At 38.3% G+C, this 8,124-nt stretch overlaps 1 protein-coding gene across 13 annotated transcripts in view; it reads right to left on the bottom strand.

The window, feature by feature from the left end:
- ppfia1 (PTPRF interacting protein alpha 1) overlaps positions 1-2,825 on the bottom strand; it is an 80,093-nt gene extending 77,268 nt beyond the window's left edge. For 6 of the 13 annotated variants that reach the window (XM_053234724.1, XM_053234720.1, XM_034305085.2 and 3 more), the window contains exon 1: positions 1,873-2,825. The gene's annotated coding sequence lies outside the window, so the exon portion shown is untranslated. The remainder of the gene's footprint in view (positions 1-1,872) is intronic. The other 7 variants (XM_053234729.1, XM_053234723.1, XM_053234721.1 and 4 more) reach the window with 3 other exon arrangements.
- Positions 2,826-8,124: the final 5,299 nt, after the last annotated feature.

Genomic DNA, 8,124 nt, shown 5'->3' on the forward strand with positions numbered 1-8,124 from the left:
CAATTCAGCTTCTCACATGAACAGAAAAACGTCACCTGCAGCCCAAAACGCACACCAGGTCTGGTTTATTTCATGCAGCTTAATCAATTCAGGCTCGTATCGCTTTCTCGCTGCAAATCCAACCGCGTTAGAGTTCAACAGGAACCGGGCGGACGAAGAGCACCTCACCTTCCTCAGACGCTCTCGGACCGGTTGTTTGGGTCCGCGCCCGAGTGTGATTGCTGTGTTCTCACCTGCCTACAAGAACCACGCCGAAGAGGAACACACACGAGGGTTTGATTAAAAAGAACTAAACTCTGCATATACTTCATTTTCCTCGATCCACGCAGCTGCTACACTCAATACTCAGCATTGCTCGCACACTCGCTCGTTAAACACACTGATGAGTTCAGGTTCTCTTTAAAACTTTCTGTTGTCAGCATGATTGCTGTCATGATCTTCATCTATATCTAAAATCCAAAATTATTTACTAATCTACAATATCCAGAAGAATGGCACACAAACCAGACCTTTCGGCAGATTTAAGACGGTTTTAAAATTCAAACACTAACTGTAACAGGAAAACCGTTACTCAATAACGATCTAGAATAGCACACAAGTATGCAATTTGAGCCACAACGTTAATTTGTTTAGTCAGTTGTGGACACAGAGTCACATGATGCTATACTTCGACGTCCATAATTTCTGAGGACGTCCACAAGCGACACGCCAAACAACCACACGATACGAGCAGCGGCCATTTTGAGTACGCATCGCTAACAGCAGGTATAAATCAGCCTATAGAGTACCCAAGCAACGGCTCGAGAGCTGTGATCCGATTCCATGTGTTGATGCATTTCCTTTTGCAACAGGAAGTCAAGAGCGATGACGTGTTGAAGTGTTTACTGATGATTGATTTACACATCAGCCAATAGCATGAGATACACCATGAATCCCCTGATGAATCTCAACAGACCTGACAGTAGCTTAACAGACTATGGAGAACAGCAGAAAGTTTCATCTGTTAACTGTGGAGGACTTCTCACTGTCGCCTTCACCAGCGCTTGTTGACTTTAATGAGAACGAAATCCTAGACGAGACGAGACGACGTGTTTTTGGAGTTATGCCGTACATGTCTGGGCTGAAGTCAGTCAGATGTGCTGACGGGTCGTCCCTCTGATGTGTCTGAGTGGTAGATAAAATGATATGACTGACTCTTACTGATGGAGAAGCCCTGACGCTGAAATAAAGACGGACAACATTCCAGCACCGAACAGCCCCAAGTTGGGAAAACACTCCTCAGAAAAGTCCAAATCAAGTAACTCCAACTTTTCTTTTCCTCACCCAAAAGTAAGAAAAGGGAATAAAGTGAGAGAAGACGCACTGACAAACCGTGTTTCCTGCTGACGCAAGACACGCTCTTGGGGGCGGGACATATACATTCTAAAAAGCATTTAATTGGACGAACACGAGACTAGTACGGTATGAGTCATTAAAAATTATCACTGTTTTCTTGGAAGTGACAAATATGAAAGTATATAAAATACAATATGTGGTTAGGGGCGGGACATGTACATTCTAGAAAGCGTTTAATTGGACAAACACAACATTAGTACAGTATGAGTCATTAAAAATTGTCATCGTTTTCCTGGAAGTGACAAAACTCATAAATGAGAATATATTTCAAAAACTTTTTTCTTCTTAGACAAGATAAATAGATAGATAGAGCGATAGATAGATAGATAGATAAAGATTTGACAGATTAATTTTGATTTCAGAGGTATTTTAAACACCAAGAATTTAATCCAAAAAAAAAAAACCTCACCACAGAAAACACAATATTTCCAAACTAGCTCTTCAGTGTTTTCTCTGAGTTTTGCAGCTGATATTTACCTTTGCAGCACTGATGTGGGTTTTTCAGCCAGTGTTTGGAAGATGAATTCAGATCTCAAAATCAGACCCTAAAATCAGCAGGTTGAGTTTTCTAATGCAGTTTCAGTTGCAGGTTGTCCTCCTCCAATCCATCCAAAAACACACCGAATCCATTGAACGGACTTTAGAAATGGATCCAAAAAAAAGAAAACATAGGAAAAGGGCCTCAATCACTCCAGAGTGCCATTATTCTCCAAATGCTAAACTAGTTAGCTCGCCTTACTACCAGCTTTAAGAAGAATACATAACTGACCAGCTAAAAACTCCAACAAAAAATGACAGAAAATAAAATAAACTAACACTTTATATTAGCTGTGCTCTAAAAAACCATTGTATAAATGGTCGTATAAATACTGTTATAGAAAAATGATCATAATCTTATCACAAAGCTAAATTAGCACCGTGTTAGCTCCAAGCTTAGCCAGCTCGCTCGCGCGCTAACTACCGTTAAAAGCCAGACCAAACACCGGGTTTGGGCCTTTTAAAGTGTTTCTCTTGTACTTGGAGATGCGGAAAAGTGGGACTTAAGGCACAAAAATCCCAAAGAAAAACCTCAAAATGTGAAAAATGGAAATATTTCTATCTAACAGTGGAGTTTTATCGGGAGCTCTTGAGCCACATCACTGGCTCCGTCCAGAAGAAGAAAAGCAGCTCGCTGTAATGATCCAAAAGGAAACGTCGGGAAAAGGGATGGCTAAAAACTCTCCAAAAACACTCCGAGCTGAAAAACAAACAACTTCCCCTTAAATAAAGTCGTCTCGGGTTGAGCTTTCGCCAGTAAATCCGATATGTGATGGAAGAAATCCGCGACTTTGGGGACTTTAAAAACTGGATGTTGGCCCCTTTTCCCGGTCGGTGTTCTTGTTATCTCCAGCAGGGTTGCCAGATTGGATCCGCTGTTTCCACTCTGTTGTGGCTACGTCACACTGCGACCGGAAGTCAATTCCTACGTAGCCCTTTTTTCCCCCAATAGAATAGCAACAGGTTGCAGTTATATATATCCTTATACACTATATGGCTGAAAATATGTGTACACCTGACCATCACACCCATATGTGCTTGCTGTAGATTGCACAGTACTGTATATGTGTGTCCATATATATACATGTACACACTGTACTGTGCAAAAGTCTTAGGCACATGCAAAGAAATGCTGTAGAGTTTTAGAGATGCCTTCAAAAGTAATGAAACTAATGTTTCTACATTTAAAAAATACTATAAAGAGCAGTAAACAGTAATAAATGAAACAAAATCAATATCTGGTGTGATGACCCTTTGCTTAAAAAAGCCTTCATTATGTTTTTTTGTCTGAAAAGTGTCTCTTATGTAATATGCTGCTTTCTTTACTGACATACAAACATTTTTCTGTAACATTTAATTTTGTGCTGGAAAACTAATGTTTGGAATTGATAATGTAGAAATCATAAAATAAAAATCTATAACAAAGTTTGTACTAAAAAAAAAATATGGTGCCTAAGACTTTTGCACAGTACTGTATATAGGTTGCTATTATATATCCTCATACACTATATGGCCAAAAGTTTGTGGACACCTGACCATCACACCCATATGTACTTGCTGAACATCCCATTCCAGACCACTCCTTCCACTGATTCCCCAATTTTGCGATCACAAAAATGAACACAAAATCAAGAAAACTCCAAAATATTTAGAGGAGCTTGCAATTTTTCAGAATTACTACAGATTTGGGCCAACACACATCATGTGACATCATCACAACGCACATTCAGCCAAAGCCCTCATCGATTCATGTGCGAAAAGTAATAAACGTATACTGAATGTTGTCTGTGGTATACTTTTTAATCATAGAAAGTGATTACATATGTGTCTTCACTGATAGTAGTTTAAAAGAAGAATCCTGTGCTTGCAATTTCGCCAATTCAAGTGGTTTTCTGAAACAAAAGCACAAATGATTCTGATTCTGATTCTGAAAAATCTCTGCAAGTTGCATCTTAAATTTTGGAAAAAAAAAAAAAGAAAAAAAAAGCCACAGCAAAATCAAGCATTTTTGGCTGCAACGATCGCAAAAAATCCCTGCGAAATCCTGTAGGGACTGCCAAATGTAGTCTCTCCTTTGCTGTTATAATAACCTCCACTCTTCTGGGAAGGCTTTGCACTAGATTTTGGAGCGTGGCTGTGGGGATTTGTGATCATTCAGCCACAAGAGCATTAGTGAAGTCAGGCACTGATGTTGAGTGAGGAGGTCTGGGGTGCAGTCGGTGTTCCAGTTCATCCCGAAGGTGTTCAGTGGGGTTGAGGTCAGGGTTCTGTGCAGGACACTCGAGTTCTTCCACTCCAACCTTCTCAAACCATGTCTTCATGGTGCTTGCTTTGTGCACAGGGACATAGTCATGCTGGAACATGTTTGGGCCTCTTAGTTCCAGTGAAGGGAAATTGTAATACTACAGCATACAAAGACATCCTATACAATTGTATGCTTCCAACTTTGTGACAACAGACTGGAGAAGACCCACATATGGGTGTGATGATCAGGTGTTCACAAACCTTTGGCCATATAGTGCAAGTGTAAATTAAAATATCACTAGCCATGTATCAAATGTGAGATGTATGCTCATATTGGGAAACTCAGTGGGGCTGCAAACAGGATCAAAACATTAGGGAGGTCCACATGTCAGGAATAGAAGACGATGGGGTGTGCTGTTATGGGAAAAGAATCCACACCACGGTTGTGTGATACTTTACCACACCAAAGTGAAATATTTTCCTGTATAACAGCAAGTCCTGAAGGGTTTTATTCCTCTTACACAAAGGGATTTGCCAATTTTTAATTTATTAAGGAACAATATATCATGCTTTTTAACCATGTATAGTCACATTTAATCTTCCGAAATGTCCATGAGATGGGTTATTTCCTGCCATCACTTATTTATAGCAGCTATTCCCTCTCCAGCCTTTCTTTTTCTCTCTGTTGAAGTTAATAAGACAAAAAAAGAGCAGTTTGTCATGTCAGGAACTAGAAAGCACAGACTCCGAGCACAAACTGCCCTGAAGACTCTCCTATTTCAGAAAACTTACTGACTGTTACAAAGCACTGACACCTGAGCCGTCATCCATAAATGTTAAATAAATAAACATCTCCTAACAGAAAGCTTCATGATATAAACCATTGACATTTTTCTTTGTTAAATGACATGTTACTAAAGAAATAATAACTATTAGAACGAGCGCATTAATATAAACCTATCATTTAAATTACAACTGGCACAACAGTCCGAGATGCTGGTATAGAAAATGAATCAACACCTTCTGATCAATCAGATTCAAGAATTCAGCAGTGCTATAAAATTAATATTTGACAATGCTGAATGTCTACTACATCAACTGTGCATTTCTGATATGTTGTGCTTGCATTTGTCTATACACTGCTCTGACTCCAGTTAAACCATTACATTTTATTGAGTTATTATTTTGCTTTACAACACAATCTACGTTATCTGTTAATTTCTGAATCATGTCGCATATTACTACTATTAACACAATAGCTAATAATGCACTTTATCATTTTTCCTATCACGTTATTAATGGGTAAAATTACACAATACTCAAAATTGAACTTAAGTTAAATATTTATTTGTAACAAGCTGATTTGGTTATCAGTGTTTTACGAGTAATTTTTTTTAAAATCAGGTTTGTATTTTCGTCACCAATTGCCCTTACAAACACTCGCAGTTATGTCATATATCCCGCATATACTCACATACTTACTGGATATCATTGCTACGTGTGATACCCTTCAACCCCCTTACCCTTCAACACACTATATGGCCAAAAAATTGTGGACGCCAGACCACAAGTCAGTTTTGATCCTGTTTGCAGTTCCACCAAGTTTCCCAATATGAGCATATGACTCATATTAAAACTATGTGGAATACACCATTTGAGACATAGCTAGTGATATTCTAATTTACACTTACACTATACACCTGATCATCACACCCATATGTGTGTCTTCCCCAAACTGCTGCCACAAAGTTGGAAGCATACAATTGTATAGGATGTCTTTGTATGCTGTAGCTTTTACAATTTGTCTTCACTGGAACTAAGAGGCCCAAACATGTTCCAGCATGACAATGTCCCTGTGCACAAAACGAGATCCATGAAGACATGGTTTGCCAAGGATGGAGTGGAAGAACTCGAGTGTCCTGCACAGAGCCCTGACCTCAACCCCTCTGAACACCTTTGGGATGAACTGGAATGCTGATTGCACCCCAGACCTCCTCACACAACATCATTACACGACTCCACTTATGCTCTTGTGGCTGAATGAGCACAAATCCCCACAGCCACGCTCCAGAATCTAGTGCAAAGCCTTCCCAGAAGAGTGGATATTAAACAAGCACATATGGGTGTGATGGTCAGGTGTCTACAAACCTTTGGTCATTTAGTGTGTGTGTATTGTATATCTCAACACGAACTTAAAGTCTGGCAATGTAGCATCCCATGAACGCTAAACATAATGGGCGATTAAGTCTATGGACAAACCTAAAGTGCTCTCCTCAGCTGCTCTGAGGTGAGCTGAGAACTGATCATCACTGCTGAGCGGGTCTTGGAATGCAAGTTTTTTCCTTATAGTAGTCTACGTTCTGTCACCACATTAACATATCGCTGTTTCCATATTGAATGCAACAACTGGAGCTCGTCTGTAGAAATTTGCAAGGCAGTATAAGGTTAGATAGAACTGTATATCTAGCAGTGAACTATCTCACTAGTCTAGCAATCTCTACAGTTTTAACAAAGACTAAACCAAACATTTGTCTCAGTTATCTGAAAAAATAAAACCCATGTCTTATGCCTTTTTTTTATACTACACTAATCTCCCAAATAGGGTTTTCAGACTGATAGTTCACTTAGACTAAGAGAGTCCCTTCTTTTAGTCCCTACTGAACCAGTATGAGGATGTATTTATTGATAAAGACTCTCTGAATAAATTTGTCTGACAAATGCCATAAATGTAAATGTAAATGTTTTTGGTAGATATATAGGAAAAAGTTAGCAAGACCAGAGTTTCAGAATATAATCATTCTTTCATCTTGGTGTACCTGAAGCCTATTATTATTATTATTATTATTATTATTATTATTCTGCAGTAGCAATATTAGTGTTGCTAAAATTCCATTTGACTTTAATGCAAGTATTCAACTATAGTGCCTTAAAAAAAAAAAAAAAAAAACAGTGGGATAAAAGCACGCCCAATCTGGCAACCCCAATCTCCAGGTTCCTGCTGTCCCGAAACGTCGGTACGTGATGACGTCTTCGCCAGGCTATGGGATGTGCGTAAAGGGGAAATGCCCCGCCCCCAGGAGCAATCTGAACACATATCATCGGGACTAATCTAACACAACTGTTAGACCCTGATTGGACGTCAGATCAGATGCTTTTGTAGCTCTTACAGAGAATATACATTTTAAAATTGAAGCCACAGTAACTGTAGGATATTTAATAATATTTAAAATATATATAGATTTTAAACATACATATTTAAAAATTAGTTCATGCTAAAATGAACTTTCTCGTCCAACAGCTAATACAATTTATTGCATAGTTTAGTTGACATTTCCATAGAATAGGAATCTTCTGACTATTAATGCAGTTTAGTTCAATACACAGTGTATACACTCCTGGGCATGCATGCATGAATGAATGAATGAATAAATAAATAAATAAATAAAAAAGAAAGATATAGGCCAAGCCCCAAATGGCAAAATATTAATGGTCTGACCAACAAATTTTTGGTCAGGAAATTAGCAAGAATTAAACAAATAGATAAAGGAAGTTAGTATGGGAAGCTTTACTGTTTAATTGCTTTAAATGTTTAAGCCTTGTGGTCCTTGAAGGGCTGCATCAGATGTGGCAGATAACCAAATAAAATAATAACAATCTTTTAAGAAAAAAAAAAATCCCAGAAGATATTTTTGAAAAATTTTGAATTTTACATCAAACATTTTAATCATTATCATGATTTACCTTTACGTACAAGAAGACTATATAAGTGAATTTCCCTGTTTCTCCTGTAGCTTTTCCCCAAACAGTTCACTGCAGCAAAAGTAAACGAGTAAATGGAGGCACATGAGCTCTCAGCAGTGTATTTGTTTCATTCTTGCTCATTTTCTGACCAATGATTTGTTGTTAAGACCATTAAAAGCTTAATATTTGCCTTTTTTTTTTTTTTTT

The sequence above is a fragment of the Pangasianodon hypophthalmus genome, chromosome 6 (genome assembly GCF_027358585.1).
Source record: "Pangasianodon hypophthalmus isolate fPanHyp1 chromosome 6, fPanHyp1.pri, whole genome shotgun sequence".
NCBI lineage: Eukaryota > Metazoa > Chordata > Actinopteri > Siluriformes > Pangasiidae > Pangasianodon > Pangasianodon hypophthalmus.